Below are 19,382 nucleotides of genomic sequence, written 5' to 3'. Positions count from 1 at the left end.
CCAACTTCTCACAAACTGTGCTCCCCCTTACCTCTCTACTTAAGAAGGGAGTACGGTTTACTTTTGAAGGAGAACCTCAGAAGGCTTTCCAACTCCTTAAAGAAAGATTCTCCACGGCTCTCATCCTGATCCAACCTGACCAGACAAGACGGTTCATCATGGAAACTGACGCCTCCATTGGAGCAGTGGGAGCCATACTCCTCCAAGAATCTGAGGACGATCTTGAGCATCCTGTAGCTTATTTTTCCAAGACCTTAACATGTAGCGAACGGAACTATTCCGTATTGGAAAGAGAGCTACTAGCCATCAAGCTAGCTTGTCAGGAATGGCGTCATCTCCTACAGGTAGCTGCTCATAGCTTCTTGATTCGCACCGATCACAGAAATCTCAGGGTACTCCAGCAAATGGAATGCACCAATGCCCGTCATGCCCGATGGGCCTATTTCTTTCTACAGTATGACTTTGTGATAACTTACATTCCTGGAACGGAGAAATAGAAGGCTGATGCCTTATCCCGAAGTAAGGGGGAGGTGTCAGGATTATATCAAGGGCATGACTTTGTTCTCCCCAAGCTCAGGATTTTGGCCTCCACGACCACTTTTCTCAAGGAGCTTATACCCCTGTATCAAAGTTGCCCAGAGCTCGCGCCTACTATCACCAAGGGGAAGGATGGATTGTATTACCATGAGGAGGCGCTTTATGTTCCCACCAAGAAGCTTCAAAGAATGGTTCTTTCCTGGTGCCATGATTTACCCTTGACAGGTCATCCTGGCATCAGAAAGATATATGACTTATTAAGTAGGGGTTTCTGGTGGCCAACGCTAAGAAAGGACGTGAGTCTATACGTCTCTACTTGCTCTGGACGTGCTGCAAACAAGTATCAGACTGGTAGGCCAATAAGTTTGTTGCAACAGCCTCCTCTAGCTAATCGCCCCTGGGAACATATTTCCATGGATTACATTGTGGATCTTCCGGTGTCTTCTGGTATGACTGTAATTATGGTCACTTGTGACTCCTACAGCAAGTTGGCACACTTTTCAGCCTTTCAGCAACTGCCTTTGGCTTCAGAGACAGCTACCGTCTTCCTCCGTGACGTAGTCCGCCTGCATGGTTTGCCTAGGACTATAGTCTCTGATCGTGGTTCCCAATTCACCTCAAAATTCTGGGCCACTCTCTGTCGGGTTCTGGGAATCCATAGGGCTCTCTCCTCGGGCTATCACCCCCAAAGCAACGGCCAAACGGAAAGACTCAATGCCAGCTTGGAACAGTACCTTAGGTGTTTCTGTAGTCCACAGCAAGAGAGGTGGTTTGAATTTCTCTCCCAGGCCGAGTTTGCTTATAACAATGCAATTCACACCACCATACAGATGAGTCCGTTCTTTTGTACATACGGTTTCAACCTACACCATCTACCCTGGGTTAACACACGATCGACCAAGGTTCCGGCCTTAGATGAGGCTCTCAGAGATCTGCACGAGGTACAGGAGACAGCCAAGAAAGCTCATCTAGCCAGCCAGAATGCCCAGAAGAAGTGGGCAGACAGGAGCAGACGCTCAAACCCCGACTGGAAGGTGGGACAATTGGTATGGCTGTCAACCAGATTTCTTCCGAGATGGATTCACAAGGGGAAGTTTTCTTCTAGATTTCTAGGACCCTTTCCCATAGTTCAACAGATCAATCCGGTGGCTTTCAAACTTAAACTCCCGGATTCCCTCAAGAGGATTCACCCTGTCTTTCACACTTCTCTTCTCAAGGCGTACAAGGAAGACCCATTTCAGAGTCCTGTTCAAAAAGGACGCCCTAAGGTTGATCCTGCCCCGGACGAGTACGAGGTGGCTCGTTTGATCGATTCCCGGTATCGTAAGGGCAGGTTACAGTACCTGGTACATTGGAGGGGCTATCCTAAGGAGGAGAGAACCTGGGAGCCTGACTACCACATACATGCTCCTCATCTTGTGAAAAGGTTCCATCGTTTTCACCCAGGCAAGCCGGCGGGACCCCCAAGGAAGAGGGGGTATACTGTCAGGAATCGAGGGTGGAAGCTGTGGGATCGATGGACGCTCTAGTCCTCACCCATCATGGCTGCCTCCACTATAAATCTAGGCCCCGCCTCCAGCTCGGCGCGTTATATCTGTGTATTGCCTACACTTCTACCAGCGCTCAGAGTTGCTCGTAACTTTCTTTCCGAGTTTTCCTTCACGCTCTCGTTTTCGGCGTGAGCTTGTTTTTTTCTCCTTCTGTCCGCTCTGTGTTTTTGTCTACGTGGTTTTTGTAACCGACTATCTGAGTTCTACCTTTCTCTGCTCGCGATCCCTTTTGCGCTCCGCTCCTCGCTCGGCCTTCCTGATACCTTTTTCTCTGCTTGCGATCCCTTTCGCGCTCCGCTCCTCGCTCGGCCTTCCTGATACCTTTTTCTCTGCTCGCGATCCCTTTCGCGCTCCGCTCCTCGCTCGGCCTTCCTGATACCTTTTTCTCCGCTCGCGATCCCTTTCGCGCTCCGCTCCTTGCTTACCTTTCTGTTTACTTTTTCCCTGCTTGCGAAACCCTTCGCACTCTGCTCCTCACTCTGCCTTCCTGAAACCTTTCTCTGCTCGCGATCCCTTTCACGTTCCGCTCCTCTCTTAGCCTTCCAGTTAACCAGTTCTCTGCCAGCGAAACCTTTTGCACTCTACTTCTCGTTGTTACCTTCCTGTGCCTTATACTGCTTGCGGCTCCTATCAGTTTCTGTGTCCGAGGCATCTGGCACTCCAGACATTCTACAGTGTCCTGACTTTGGAGAAAGCCCTCGCTTTTCGATCCATCATTCCTGAATCTTCATCATTTCAGCCTGGGAGTACCTGCCTTATACCTTGCCTTAGGAACCACTCCTTACCTTGCCTGCAGATCTTCATTCAAGGGTTCTTTCTGCCGTTCCGGCTTTTTCCCTTGGGAACCCAGGCTGGCCCACTGGGAGCCCCCCACGGCAGGTTTCCACTACTGCCAAGGTGGCCTCCGGAGGGGCCAGACCTTACTTGCACGATAAGAAGGTTAGAACACCTAAGGATCTTATCTCTACCAAAAAGAAGGAACGTCCCCGAATCCGGACTACGGTAAAGGACTCAGTATCAGAAGATTCAGGTGAGGAGAAGGGGGAGGTGGAGCCGAAGTCTGACAGAAAGGGGATACTCCAGCGCAGACTCTAGGAGATATCATGAAATCCTTTGTGCCACATTTTGGGCAAATTACGAATTCAGAAGATATCAGGGGACTAGCGAGAGTATTGGAGAGAACCATCAATCGGACCACTGACATACTCTATAATATGACGTTAGAACAGAGAGCGATAAGATTAATGGCTCTTCAGAACTGGATGGCATTAGATGTCATTCTGGCTGAGCGTGGAGGAGTATGTAAATTAGTGGGGTCCGCTTGCTGCGTTTACGTACCAGACTCCTCTCCGACGATCTTTAGGGCTATCCAAAATCTACATGTTCTTAGTTCAGAAGTACATGTTCCTGAGGGAAACTGGGAACTTAGTGCATGATTTTGGGACCTCCTACGGTCGTGGGGATGGAAGTTGTTTTCGGCCCGGTTGATTATCTTGGGAAGTTTTCTGTTTCTTTGCTGTTGTATACAGTGTCTCCCTGGTATATGCTCAGTATTAGGGGGATGTTGCGCGCAAGCAACAAGTGTACTAGGGCATAAAATATACACTCCAGAGAAGGTTTCCAAAGAGTATGTGTTAAAAGAAACTCTGGTGTGAGATCTAATGGCAATAGATATGTCAGACAATGATTCGGGATGTATAGATGTTGAAATGTGGAGTTAGTCGCAAAGTGATTGAAGGTAGTTTAGCGCTTGACATAGGCCAAAAGGAGGGTTTGTTAGAACTGATATAATATTGTTCCGTCCTCATCGTATATGTTGGCCTATGCCCAGTTGCTTTGCGAGGAAACCCGTATTACAAGGTCATGACCCGAAGTAAATCGAGCCTCCATTTTAGGTTAGAACCGCCATTTTAGTTTTTCGTACAAAGTCACCCTGTAGTCTAAAATGGCCGTCTCCTGTGCTCTTGTTCTTGCCTTAACCTCTTCAACCTCTGTAGGAGGGTTAATATCCAACCTGCCTCCGGGCTACATGTTAGGGTCATGTAGACCTTGTCCTTTGTTGACCTCGGGATCAGGGAGTTACTTGAATGAGCAAATGTTAAACTATAAGTATACAAGAACAGTAATGCTATCCAGATACGATATGCGAAACATTTGTTTGATCTGTATTAAAACAATATGTAAAGAGTGTAACGTTAAATTAAAGAATAATGGAGTGTGTTAGTAAATGTATTGAAAAGTAAGCCCCATGCACGAGATATGTAAATTAGGAAAGTGAACCTGGCGCGACCCTAGCCCAAAGTATTATTAACTTGTAAGAGGCTGGACATCATTATAACAAACTGTATAAATACGCTGATGTCCAGCTAGCAAATTCTGCTCACTGCTCACAATGAACCCTGCTGGTGGTCTCTGTGATGTATTGACGGCCAAATAGCTATTTGTGTACTTTGTTGACTACTGTTCAGTTTTGTAATAAAGATTCTGGGAATCTTTACAAGCCCGTGTCGGTGTATTTTCCTTTGCTTGGTGTAACAGCCATAATATTGTATTTTTTCTGATTCCACAAGAGCGCCCGTCTTCCGCAGTCACCTGCGTGCGGTTCTCCTTTGAGAATTGCACCTGAATATAGGTCTACTAACACACTGCCTAATTACTCAGACCCTCCAGTTTATAGTGATTTTGCGATCCTGCAAAATACAACGAAAAATGTCTGTTTTTGCAAAAAAGCGCAAAAATTGCAGCTTTTGCAGAAACACCCACAAAAATAACCGTTTTTGCAACAAAAAAAAAATACTCAAGGGGCCAGTTTCTCTACTTTTTTTGACTCAAGAAATGAAATGCACAAGCACATCTCATCACTTGCGCAAAAAAAAAAAAAAAAAAGCAGTCCAATCCACAAAGGACATCTGAATATACGTTTCTTATATGCGCCCATTTAGATGTCCTTTTTCACCCTTTTGCGCAAATCAGAGGGGTTTTCTGCGCATTTGATACCGGATCCCAAATTGACAAGCAAGCTGCGCTTTTAGATATGCAGAAATTGTAGGCCACCCTATGCGCCCACTTTAAATACGTGCACGAGGGGTGCCACTGCTTTACAGGGTCTTTACTGGCCCTACTCACTCATGCAAAACTTTTTTAAAAACATTTTTAAGTGTGACAGCTGCTGTCTCGCTTGCATTTCTATTCCCCAAATGGGATAGAAATGTGTTTTTTTGGGGGTTGCATTTTACAGTGGCAGGACCAATGTCGGGAGAGCGCAAACGTATTCAAGGCAGCTGGCCAGTGCATCATTGGCGCTACAGCTCAGCCCTGTGGAAATGCGCAGGTCACCTTTGAGATTAAGGTGGCCTGCTTATTTCCAAAAATGGGTTATTTAAAAACAGCACATACTCTGCTCTATTTTTAGATACCCCATTTTTTTTTAGGTCAAAATCTACAATTTTCTTCAAAAATTGACAAATGGTCATAATATGTGAAAGAAAGGAGTGACAGGAGGAGTGATGAGTGAGCTGTGGCGTTGTAGGCAAGAACGCAAAGTGAGATCAGAGGGAGAGCAGTGGGTCAGAGGGGGAAGCAGTGGGCAAGAGAGCAGAGCAGAGGCAGTGGGGCGGTGGGCCAGAAACCAGAGAGAGAGTGGAGGTACAGAAAGTGGAAGGAACATGGGTTCATGGGTAGTAGTGGGCCAAAAGCAGAGAGGGGTTTGCCAAAAAGGGGCAGTAAACTACAGATTGGGTGAAAGGATGAGGGAAGAGTGTGATAGAATGGGAGAAAGGATGAAAGATGAAGAAGTAGCATGCAAGAATGAAGGACTGTATACTGCGGGAGGAATTGGGGCGCATACGGTGTGAGTTGGAAGTACAATAAAGATTACCCCTGCTAACTGCGCAGGGAGAATTAATTCTATTAAAGACTAGGAGGCGAGCATTATGCTTCAACTTCTTTAATTTACTACTACTCAGCAGTTTCAACAAACCAATAAAATCAACAATAAACAGAAAAAACGTCTCAACAGACTTTTCTTGCTTTGAAACTACAATCCGCATAGTCTCTGTAGTCCATCTCCTCCCTGCTCAGCTATGACCACTTCCTGTCCCTGAGCTCCTCCTCTCTTTTACTCGCTCTGAAAAGTCATTCCATAACTCCACACAAAGTCCTGCTAACTGGGCAAAGACTTGAACCACTCCAAACCGAATGTCGAACTTCCTCGACTCCAGGTGAATGCTACTGCTAGTCTCCTACATTAATTATTCTTCTGCTCTTCCCCTAGGAGAATGCAAAAATAGAAAATCAGGGTGGCGTCCATGTATTGCTCTCATTATAACAGTTCTCAACATATGCCAAAATACAATTCATCATATGCAATACATATCTTTGGTGGGAATTTAATGCTCGCCTCCTAGTCTTTAATAGAATGAATACTCCCTGCGCAGTTAGCAGGGGTAATCTTCATTCTATGACAAGACTGGAGGCAAGCATTATGCTTGTTCAAAGCTTCCCAACACTGTGACCGCTAAACTCTCGGTTGGCTTTTCATTCGTCCAATCTGCTGCTAGCATAATATCTCTAAGGGATACCCCTGTCTTAAATGCTTTAGATGCCATGGCTCCTCTTACGGAATGTGCCCCATACTTTCCTACATCTATACCTGCTGCTTGCATGATTTCTTTCACCCATCTGGCAATAGTAGCTGTGGACAGGCCCTGAAAAGGCCTTCTGTGCGCTATAAGCAGTTGTGCAGTATTCGCTGCTCTATGTTCTGCCGTTCTGCTTTCATATTCTTTGACGCAGCTTGCTACGCACCACTTAGGCGTACTTGTAAAATATGGATAGTGCACTGAGGAAGTACCCGTTTTAGTTCTCTGCACTATTGTGAAGGTTACTCCCTCTGGACCAAATGACCTCCTATCTACCTCTAATGCTCTGACATCTGAAACCCGTTTACATGAAACTAGACATAAAAGCATTGCCAATTTCCCTGACAATTGTTTCAGCGACAAATATCTGTTCCCGGGCCAGCTCCCCAATAGTTTAAGGACGTCTCGGACGTCCCACACTGTTTTATAATGAGGTTCTGGAGGCACTCTAAATTTGGCTCCTAGAATGAGTCTGACCACCGCTGGATGTTCTCCTGCCGGAATTCCTTCTATCGGCAGATGTCCCGCTGATATTGCGGATCTGTAAACTCCTATAGTGCGAAATGCTCTTCCGTCTTGTAATAACAGTGCTAAGAAATTTAGGATCATCACTACAGGTGCAGAAATGGGATGAACACCTCTCCCCTTGCACCAGCTAGACCACTTGGCCCAAGCCGCGTCGTAGCTCCTTCTTGTAGACGGAGCCCAGGATTCTGCGATGAGCTGAGCAGCCTGCTGCGAAATGCCTGGCAGCGCCCAGCGTCTCCGGATATCCTGCACGCAATGAGCGGGAGTGTCTCCCTCAGTCTCAGAGGATGATATGACCCAGCTGGGTCCGTGAGCAATTGCTTCCCTTCTGGGAGTATTCTCGGCTGATCTACCGCTAGCTCCATAAGCGTTGGGAACCACACTTGAGACTTCCACATTGGCGCCACTACCAATAGCTCCGCTTTCTCCCTCCAGCACTTCGCCAGCACTCTGCTCAGCATCACAAAGGGAGGAAAAGCGTAGTGAGGACCTCCGCTCCATTCCTGAAGGAATGCGTCCGTCCCCTGAGCTCCTGGGTCTAGCCTCCAGCTGAAGTAAGCTGCTGTCTGGGGGTTCAACCGGGATGCAAAGAGGTCTATGTGTATCGGGCCCCACCTCTCGTTCATCCTCTGAAATACCGCTGGATCCAGCCTCCAATCGCTGGAATCCGTGAGGTAGCGTGAGTTCCAATCCGCTACTGCATTCAGTGTCCCTGGGAGGTACTCTGCTGTGACCGATGTCTCCGATTGTAGGCAAAAATGCCAGAAATCCTTCGCTAGCTCGGCTAACATTCTGGATTTGGTACCCCCTAGATGGTTTATATACTTTACTGCTGATATATTGTCCATCTTCAATAGGACACACAATCTCATCTTCCCTTTCGTAAAGGCTCTGATCGCAAACGATCCTGCTAGTAATTCGAGGCAATTTATGTCAAGCCGAAGCTCCTCCTCGCTCCATTTCCCCCATGTCTGTAGGTCTCCGCACCTTGCACGCCAGCCCAGCCGGCTGGCGTCCTATTCTATGACTAGATCCGGACAGTCTCCGAAAATGGCTCGCCCATTCCAGGCGTCCATATTCCTCAACCACCACTCAAGTTCCTTCTTGGATTCTGGATCCAAAGGTACTGATTGATGATACCTCAAGCCTTGCTGTAGATGTCTGATCTTTAGCCTTTGTAGGGCCCGATAGTGCAGGGGTCCTAGAACTATGGCTTGAATGGAAGATGCTAAAAGCCCCACTATTCTCACCAGCGTTCTGAGGGAAATGACTTCCCTTGTCAGACACCCTCTTATTTCTCTTTTGATATCGCAGATCTTCCGTGCTGGGAGCTCCAGTGTTGCTTTCCTGGTATCCAGTACGAAGCCTAGGAAACCCAGCCTCTGTGCTGGTTCCGTATCCGACTTCTCTATGTTTATTAGGAATCCTAAGGACGCCAGTAAGTTCTGGACCCATCTCGTCTGATAGCTGAGGGTCTCTCTGTCTTCTGCTAGAAGCAGAAGATCGTCTAGGTAGATGATTGTCACGCCACTTACCGGGAGACCGGGGTTTTCTGTTCCTGCTCCCCTTGTTCCCTCCTATCGGATCTACCCACGCTTTCGCGTCTGGGGATCCGCCGCCCGGAGGGTGCCTGGGGTCCGTGTTGACATGCCTCTGCGCATGCACGGACGAACGCGTTTGCGTCTCCGCGCATGCGCAGTAGACTGGGCCCTTGACACTTTGAAGGCTTGCCTTCCAAGCCTCGTTTTGGGCCCGCCAGCGCCAGGCAACGAGACGGCTTGCGTCTCAAGCCTCTCAGATGCTGGCGGCCCATAAAGAGGAGCGTTGATCAGGAGCGAGCCGCGTCTCAACGCGGTTTATTCCTGATCGTGTTGCTCGCTCTGCTCGGTCCTCCGAGCCTTGTCCTGTTCCCGGTCCTGCGACTCTGCTCCTGCTCTCCTGCTCACTGCTTTGCTCCTCCAGTCCCATCCTGGTCTTCTCCTTTTCCCCTGGAGGTCTTCCTCTCGGCCTGCCTGCCTCCCTGTCAGTTGGTTCTTCTGTTCTTGGGTTGGCTTTCCTTGGCCTGTTTTGGTTCCCTTAGTGGTTCCTTTCTGTCTGTGACCAGTTCCTATTGCCTGGATTAGTTCCATATCCTCCTGCCTGCCTCACTTTCTCTGTGCAGTACAATTACCTCCTGGACCCTAGTGGGTGCCTCAGTCTGGTCTGCCTTCTCCTCGCCTGTTGCCTGCACCAACCATCCTCCCGTCTGCTGCCTGCATCAGTCTTCTACTCGCCAGTTGCCTGCATCTACCATCCTCTCCTCTACTGCCTGCATCAGTCTTCTCCTCGCCAGTTGCCTGCATCAACCATCCCCTTCCTACTGCCAGCACCAGCCATTTCAGCGCCCGTCAGCCTGCATCAGCTATCTCCTCGCCTGTATTGGATCTCCAGTCTCTCTTCGCATCTGTTCATTCGCTGCATGGACTTGTTTCTCCAACACTACTTCTCCTGGGGATCATCTTCAAGTGGAGAACTACAGCCCTTACGCCTCTCCTGCCAGTGCTTGCACTGTCCCCACGTCTAGAAAAATAGGAGAGAGCGAACTCTGACGTTGGGAGTCGGTCCATCTTCCACCCAGTACCCATTTTGGGTGGAGGAAAGGCTGGTACCCCGTGTCATACGCTCATCTGGAAACAACAGTCAGTCTGGCTGCAACTTCAAGGTCTTCAACCAAACCAACAGGTACGCTGCATGCTCATGATACTCACCTTAACAGATTGAGACGCCTTCCTTCTGACTTGGAGATGGAGGATGATCAAGAATTACGAAATGAGTTACGAGTCCTTAGAGAAGAAATGACTGCGTTACACCAGGAGAACCAAGCATTACGTCAAATGGTAACGCAGGGTGCTATGAGTGCCTCTCAAGCCGAGGGTACATTAGCCCATACCACTCCAATTAAGTTTGATGGGGATCCACGGCGAGTGGCAGAACTCTGCAATCACTGTCGCATTCATTTCCTTTTTAGATCAACTCATTTCAATAACGACAGGGCCAAGATTGGATACATCTTGGGTAATTTAACTGGAAACGCCCTGGCGTGGGCAACACCTTTGGTGCTACCAATAGTCCCATATTGAACGATTTTGTAGCCTTTGAGAAACCTTTCCTGGAGGTCTTTCAAACACCCAACTTGGCCCCGGCAGCTGAGAACCAGTTGATGGACATAAAACAGGGAAACACTGATATAATATCATACATAAGTCGTTTCCGCCAATTGGCAACCGACTCGCAATGGCCAGAAATTACCCAGAAAACTTTGTTTCGCCGGGGCCTGAGAGAGGAGTATAAAGATGAGTTGTTGCACATTCCCGAGCCAGAGACCCTTCAACGTCTTATTGAATAGGTGCTTCGGATTGATCAACGACTAGCAGAAAGAAGGGCAGAAAGACGTGGATTGGAACGGTTCAGCCCTAGAATGACCAGTGCTCCTACCGGATTGTTTGGTTCCACAGATCCTGGAACTGAGCCTATGCAATTAGGAGCCTTGAGGGGTCCTTTATCAGAAGAGGAGAAGAAAAGAAGGAGAACCTTGCGTCTGTGCCTATATTGTGGGGCTGCTGGGCATTTTCTGGGTTCATGTCCTTTACGTCCTCAAAAGAAGAAGACGGAAAACTAGAAGACCTGTTGTGGAAAGGAAAGGCAACAACAGGTCCATCTTCTTTCTCAGACCTTTCCACCTCTTGTTCTGTGCTCTACCCTATGCAACCAGCCATCCTAATGACCTTGAAGATTCAGTTAAAATTGTCTGACAAGCTTCCAGAAGTCTACGGGTTGTTGGATAGTGGAGCTTCAGGTAATTACATCGATGAAGCATTTGCTACAATCAACAAGATACCGCTTCTTTCCCGACACACAGCCTTGCTGGTAGAGGTCATCGATGGGACTCCTATGTCTTCCGGACCCGTCCGTTTGCACACAGTCGGATTGTCACTTCGGATTGCTAAACACAAAGAGAATATTGCCTTGGATGTGATCAAGTCTCCTACGTATAAAGTGGTCTTGGGATTGCCTTGGCTTCAATGTCACAATCCAATCATCAATTGGGAGGCTCAAACTTTGTCTTTTTCCTCCGCCTTTTGTTCCCAGAATTGCAATTTGCCAGTCTCTACCCAAGTTACTTCGACTTCTTTGGAATCCCTTGGCAAGGTATCTGGTCTTTGCTCCATATCTCAGATTCCACAAGCATATGCCGACTTTGAACATGTATTCTCTGAGCCTGGGGATATACCTCTGCCACCTCATCGTTCTTTTGACTGTGCCATAGATTTGATGCCAGGCTTTGAGATTCCTCATGGGAAATTGTATGCCCTAACCCAGGTCGAGAGACAAGTGTTGCAGGACTATTTGTCTGAATGTTTAAGGAAGGGATACATTGTGCCTTCAAAATCACCCGCAGGATTCCCTTTGTTTTTTGTTAAAAAGAAAGAAGGGACTCTACGACCCTATGTTGATTACCGGCAATTGAACGATATTACCATAAAGGATCGATACCCATTGCCGTTGATTCGCAGTATCCTGGAGACTCTACATACTGCCCGGATTTTCACCAAGCTCGATTTACGAGGAGCCTATCATTTGGTTCGAATAAAGAATGGAGACGAATGGAAAACAGCATTCAAGATGCCCTTTGGACATTATGAGTATAGGGTTATGCCCTTTGGCCTATGCAATGACCCAGCTGTTTTCCAACGGTTTATGGATAGCATCTTTAGTGATCTGATGGGCATTTCGGTCTGGGTTTATTTGGACGACATCTTGATTTTTTCCTGTTCTCTAGAGGAACACATAAGGCATGTACGTGAGGTTCTTCGTCGCTTGTCATTGAACCAATTGTTTGCCAAGGTTGAAAAATGTTCCTTTCATCAACCTTGTATGGAATTCTTAGGATATGTGATCAACAATACTGGCATACAGATGGATCCCAGGAAGGTTCAGGCAATTCAAGAATGGAAACAGCCTCATGACGTAAAGTCTTTACAACGCTTCTTGGGATTTGCACATTTCTACAGGCATTTTATTCCGCACTTTTCTCATGTTTCAGCGTCACTCACAAGGTTGACTAGAAGCAAGATTGCATATAAATGGGATTCTCATGCCTCTCAGGCTTTCAATTCCCTTAAGACGACCTTCAGCACCGCTCCTATCCTGCGTCATCCGCAAGATGAGTTACCTTTCATCGTGGAGGCAGATGCGTCGGATTTTGCTGTAGGGGCCGTCCTTCTACAAAAGGATCTCGAGACTGTCACGCTCACCTGATTCCCACGGAGGCGCAGGTCTGGCTTCGAGTGCTGGTGCTTCTTCTATGGTGAAGCGCAGGACTCTGAAGATGGACTCACTGGCTCGCAGGAATATTCCCCTGTGAGTGAAAAGGGAGTATTACCTACTGACGGAATAATGCTCAAGCCTCCCACTCCCTTCCGACCCTCCACGATACCCTTCCTCGATTCCCCGTGAAGTCTCACCTTAGGGTGTGGAAGGATGAGTTCTCCATCCTGCTTCTGATGCAGGGGCGCGTTGAAACCCAGTTACTTCACTGGATTGAGGTTTGATGGGAGTTCAAATAAGCTTGACTATTCAGGTAAGGCGCTGTAAGAGTTCTGTAGCAAGTTCAAAAGTTCAAGCTTAATAATAATGTTCATTGTCTTATTGCAGCAAGCGCTAACGCTTATGTCTTTTTCCCCTTAGGGGCCGGGGTTCGGAATGCCGGAGATATGGCGCCGACCAGAAGTGAAACGTGCAGTTCCAGTAAATGACAGGTAAGTTCTGGATGAGCGTTCGGGCAATGTCTTTGCATTCGCTCATTCAATGTCTTTGTCTTTTTTCCCCATAGGGGCCGGGGTCCGGAATGCCAGGAAGCGGCAGGACCCGAAATGAAATGGGAATGACCCAACAGGTAAGTCTTAGAAGGAAACTGAGCTTTTCCTATTCCCTGCCTTCTCTCACCTTGTGTTCTTGTCTTTTTCTCTCTAGGTTCTGGGATGTGGCTGCAGATCCGGATGATCGCTGCTGAAGATGGAGGTGCCCAGGAAAGGTGAGTGAAATGCAGCGCTGCAGCGATCGAAACAAAATGCTTTTAAAATGATGTCTTCCCTTTCAGGATCGTCGGTGTGAAGTCTCCGTGATGCAGCTTTAGCAGGTAAGGTCTTCTTTCTCTCCAATTCTCTCTTAGCAGGTGACCCAGGATGCTGACAGGCGTGGCTGAAGTCCAGAAGCAGGAGCTGACACGGTGAGCGTCCAGCTGCGAGGAGCAGAACAACGCGAAGCGTGAGTTGCTGATCGGGCGTGGTTTAAATAGCTTTGGAAGAAGTTCCAGGTATGTATCCTTCCACCGATCAGGTATGTACCCTTCCCCGACCACACCCAGGGGAAAGTAGTTCCACAGGTAAAGTAGTTCCATTCAGGCCTCAAGAGGGCCTGGATGTAGCAGCATGGTCTGCAGCAGGTACGTGCACCTTGAAACACTTGAACACATGTCTAGCTTTATGAGCCTGGCGCCTAAGGCGCCAGGACAGGGGTCCAACATGAGCCTGGCGCCTAAGGCGCCAGGACTGTGTCCAAAGGGCCCCAGCTTGGGCCCCCTGGCTCTTCCCTTCGGGGAAATGAGGCCTGCCTCTGGGGTTGCTGGGTCGGACCTGGCTCCTTGGAGGTAGGCATCATGACAGTACCCCCCCTCAAGGCCCCTCCCAAGGTTGTTCCCTCCGGGGGTTTTGGCTTGTTCGGAAATCTCCGGTGGAACCTTTGTATTAATCGAGGTGCGTGAACATGGTTACTAGGCTCCCACGATCTCTCCTGAGGTCCATATCCCTTCCAGTCAACAAGATAGAAGAGTTTGGACTTTAACACCTTGGAGTCTAAAATGTCTTTAACTTCGAATTCTAATTCCCCTTCAATTTGAACTGGGTCTGGAGACTTGGACAGTCGGGTCCCTAGTTGTACTGGCTTCAAAAGTGATGCATGAAAAACTGGATGAATACGCATGTTAGACGGTAAATCCAGTTTAAAGGCCACGGGATTGATTATAGCCTTGATGGGATAAGGTCCTATGAATCTGGGATTGAAGGTTCGCGGGCCCTTGAGGGGTAAATGTTTCGTTGCTAGCCATACCTTATCTCCTACTCGGTAAGGAAGAGTTTTACTTCGGTGCAAATCAGCGTTTTCTTTATACTTTTTCTTGGCTTGCTGTAAATGAGTTGCAGCTTCTTTGAAGGCTTGGGTTATTGTGGAATGCAGATGATTTACTGCGGGCATTTCCAGGGTCAGAGGTGGATCTAGATCAGAGGTCCGAGGATGGTGACCATACAAAGTATAAAAAGGAGTTTGTCTGGTTCCAGAATGCACTGAATTGTTGTATGCATATTCTGCGATCCAAAGGATGTCTTTCCAATTTAACTCGGATTGATGTAACATGCACCGAAGATATTGCTCGAGAGTCTGATTGGTTCTCTCGGTTTGTCCGTCGGTCTGGGGGTGGTGGCTGGTGGATAGCCACACATCTATTTGTGCTAGTTGGCAACACTTCTTCCAAAAATGGGAGATAAATTGACTTTCACGATCCGAGACTAATATGGAAGGGAAACCATGTATGCGAACTATATTCTCCAGAAATTCCTTGGCCAAGGTGGAAGCTGAAGGCAAACCTTTTAAAGGGAAAAAGTGGGCCATTTTGGAGAATAGATCCACAATTACAAGGATAGTGTTGTAACCAGCACAAGGAGGCAGGTCAGTTATAAAGTCCATTGACAAGGTGTGCCATGGTGCCGGTGGAATATCCAAGGGTTGAAGTAGGCCGGCTGGCCTTTTTTTTTTACCCTTGTTTTGGGCGCAAATTCCGAAAGACAATACAAAAGACTTTATGTCTTTTCTCCAAGAAGGCCACCAGAAGTGGCGTTTGATTTTTTCCTCCGTTTTAGCGATACCAGGGTGTCCTTCCATTAATGATTCATGATGATGGGCAATAACAAGTTCTTGCAATTCTTTACTAGGCAGAAACAACCGCTCCTGGAAGGAGGGTAAGTCATCCTTAACGGTGTAATGAGAACCCTTTTGACTCCATTCCAGTAAGGCTGAAGAGTCTAGAAGTTGTTTTACTTGCGTTTGGATGTCCTCAATAGTTTGCAATGAAGTTAGGCCTAAGATTCTTTGTTCAGGTATGATTGGCACAGGTTCTAAACTCGAATTGGGTTCTTCCATGCCAATCCGGGATAAGGCGTCCGCTTTACCATTCTTGCAGCCAGGGCGATAGGTAATTACAAAATCAAATTCCGCAAAGAATAGAGCCCATCGGAGTTGTCGTGAAGATTGAGCCTTGGGCGTCTTTAAATACTGTAAATTTCTGTGGTCCGTAATTATGGTGATGGTGTGTCTTGCCCCGAGAAGGTAGTGACGCCAAGCCTTGAAAGCAGATTTAATAGCCAGTAACTCTTTGTCGGTAATTGCGTAGTTGATTTCAGGAGGAGAAAATTTCCTGGACCAAAAGGCCACAGGGTGTAGTTGGTTAGTTTCTGGGTCTCTTTGCGACAGGACAGCTCCCATGGCCGAACTGGATGCGTCGGTTTCCACAATGTAAGGGAGATCTGGGTGCGGGTGCTTCAGTATAGGTGCAGAGGTGAATTTGGTTTTCAGGTCCTGAAAGGCTTGTTCGGCCTCAAGAGTCCATTCAAAGCGTTTGTTTTTCTTTAGGAGAGCTGTGATGGGTTGGACTGTTCGGGAAAATTCCGGGATGAATCTTCGATAGAAATTGGCAAAACCGAGCATGCTCTGAACTCCCTTCACCGAGCTAGGAGATGGCCATTTGAGGATGGCGTCCACCTTTCGCGAGTTCATTCGGACTCCTTGAGGTGTCAGGATGAATCCAAGAAACTCCACTTCAGTGGTATGAAAAACGCATTTTTCGAGCTTTGCAAATAGTCTGTGCTGGCGCAATTTCTCAAGAACTGCCCTAACATGTTTTCTGTGATCGGATTCTGAAGAGGAGTACACCAGGATGTCGTCAATATAAACAATGACACAGACGTCGATAAGTTCCCGAAGAACATCATTCATAAAGTACTGAAAGGCGGCAGGTGCATTGCACAAACCGAAGGGCATCACCTGATATTCAAAGAGCCCAAATTTGGTGCGGAATGCAGTCTTCCATTCGTCGCCTTCTTTTATACGCACCAGGTGATAAGCTCCTCGGAGATCTAACTTGGTGTACACACAAGCGTCTTTCACCTGATCGATAAGCACAGGGATCAGGGGCAGAGGATAACGATTCTTAATCATTATTTGATTTAGGGCGCGATAGTCTATACATGTTCTAAGGTCGCCCTCTTTTTTCAACACGAAGAACAGAGCTGAGGAGACAGGAGACTTGGACGGCGAATAAAACCATTGGCTAGGTACTGATCTAAATACTGACGCAAATGTAGGTTCTCAGGTTCCGTAAGAGCATAAATCCTACTACAAGGTAGTTGAGCATTGGGTACCAGATCGATTTGGCAATCATAAGACCGATGGGGAGGTAACGTGTTAGCCTGTTCCTTCTAAAAAACGTCTTGGAATTCTTGGTATTCTGACGGTAGCTGTACAGGGGTGGAAGTTGCTGAGGCTAGACCCATAACTGGATTTCTTGGGTAACAAGTTGGTTCACAATCAGGAAAACTTATCTTCTTTGCTCGCCAGTCAATTCTGGGATTATGTGTTTCTAACCAAGGAATTCCAAGAATAACTTGGAACTGTGGGGCCTTGATCACATCAAACACGATTGCTTCCCGATGTCCATCCTGACCCACCAGTGTCATTTCAACAGTGGAATGCGTTACAGGCCCTGAGGCTATTTCGGTTCCATCTACTGTAGTAATGACATCTTGGGTTACTTTCGGGCGGAGAGGGAGCTTAATCCTGGAAGCCAATTCACGGTCTATGTAATTTCCAATAGCTCCACTGTCGATGTATGCTTTTATAGCATGCAACAGCTGAGGCTGTTTTGGGTCCACGAGCACCATTGGCATGACAAAATGCGAGGTCAAAGAGTTTGTTTTCAAGCTCGGCAAGCGGACCCCTACGCTTGTCGGGCTAGGTCGTTTCCCGAATCAGGTGTCAATAAATCGTTATCTGTGGCTCCAACCACCTTCTTAGGTGGTTTAACCGGACAATTTCGAAGAAAGTGACCGTAAGTCCCGCAATACAGGCAAAGTTGCATTTGCCGCCTTCTCTCTCGTTCCTTCTGTGTTAATGGTCCTTTAACACCGCCGATTTGCATAGGTTCGGATACGTCGGTACTCTTGGAGTTAGCGTGGGTTTTGATCGGTACTCGGGTTTCGTACTTGAACCGATCTGCTTTTCTATTTTGAAGTCTGTGATCAAGTTGAATCACCAAGTCTATGTAGTCTGCGCAGACCTGGGGTGGATCTACTATCTAGAACATCCTTAAGCTCTCCGCGCAGGCCTTGATGAAACAATGTGATCCTTTTGTTTTCTGGCCATCCAGTTTCCACAACCAGTCTATTAAAGGTGGCAACGTAGGACAGAAGATCCTGATTACCTTGTCGTAAGGATAGCAGTTCGTTATCAAGGGCCTGTCCTTGAGAGTCTCGAGCAAACAATCTTTCCATGCTGGCCTGGAAACCCTGAAAATTCTGGAGAATGGGATCATCCTGATTTACCAATGGAATAGACCAATCGGCAGCACTGCCACTGAGGTAAGATAGTATAAAGGCTACCTTGGTCTGGTCGTTAGGGAAGGCCCCGGGTCTGCATAGAAAGTGTAAACGACATTGGTTCATAAAGACGGCATATTTCTTGGGATCCCCCGCAAAACGTTCAGGCGGGGCCAAAGGCATGTGTCCAGGTAGATTGATTTGTACCGGGTTATTCAAACCCATTGATATGGAAGTATCTCCGGAATTAGGTAAAGGAGTGTGCCCTGCCTGGGCCTGCAATAACCTTTTGGCCAGGTCATCTGTTCTTTCCTTGGATAGGATCAGTTCTCTTTTGAGAGCGTTAGTCTCCTGGCGGGCTGAGTGCACTTCTGCCCGTAATTCCCCCAAAAGCTGGGCCAGCTGATATGTCTTGGAAGTCTCCATAGCGCCCGGGTGGGAAATTGTGGGTAGGCTTCGCGTTCTGTCACGCTCACCTGATTCCCACAGAGGCGCAGGTCTGGCTTCGAGTGCTGATGCTTCTTCTATGGTGAAGCGCAGGACTCTGAAGATGGACTCACTGGCTCGCAGGAATATTCCCCTGTGCGTGAAAAGGGAGTATTACCTACTGACGGAATAATGCTCAAGCCTCCCACTCCCTTCCAACCCTCCACGATACCCTTCCACGATTCCTCGTGAAGTCTCACCTTAGGGTCTGGAAGGATGAGTTCTCCATCCTGCTTCTGATGCAGGGGCGCGTTGAAACCCAGTTACTTCACTGGATTGAGGTTTGATAGGAGTTCAAATAAGCTTGACTATTCAGGTAAGGCGCTGTAAGAGTTCTGTAGCAAGTTCAAAAGTTCAAGCTTAATAATAATGTTCATTGTCTTATTGCAGCAAGCGCTAACGCTTATGTCTTTTTCCCCTTAGGGGCCGGGATTCGGAATGCCGGAGATATGGCGCCGACCCGAAGTGAAACGTGCAGTTCCAGTAAATGACAGGTAAGTTCTGGATGAGCGTTCGGGTAATGTCTTTGCATTCGCTCATTCAATGTCTTTGTCTTTTTTCCCCATAGGGGCCGGGGTCCGGAATGCCAGGAAGCTCCAGGACCCGAAATGAAATGGGAATGACCCAACAGGTAAGTCTTAGAAGGAAACTGAGCTTTTCCTATTCCCTTCCTTCTCTCACCTTGTGTTCTTGTCTTTTTCTCTCTAGGCTCTGGGATGTGGCTGCGGATCCGGATGATCGCTGCTGAAGATGGAGGAGCCCAGGAAAGGTGAGTGAAATGCAGCGCTGCAGCGATCGAAGCGAAATGCTTTTAAAATGATGTCTTCCCTTTCAGGATCGTCGGTGTGAAGTCTCCTTGATGCAGCTTTAGCAGGTAAGGTCTTCTTTCTCTCCAATTCTCTCTTAGCAGGTGACCCAGGATGCTGACAGGCGTGGCTGAAGTCCAGAAGCAGGAGCTG

The sequence above is a fragment of the Ambystoma mexicanum genome, chromosome 5p (genome assembly GCF_040938575.1).
Source record: "Ambystoma mexicanum isolate Mex_15411 chromosome 5p, UKY_AmexF1_1, whole genome shotgun sequence".
NCBI classification, from domain to species: Eukaryota; Metazoa; Chordata; class Amphibia; order Caudata; family Ambystomatidae; genus Ambystoma; species Ambystoma mexicanum.
This window is presented reverse-complemented; position numbering follows the sequence as displayed.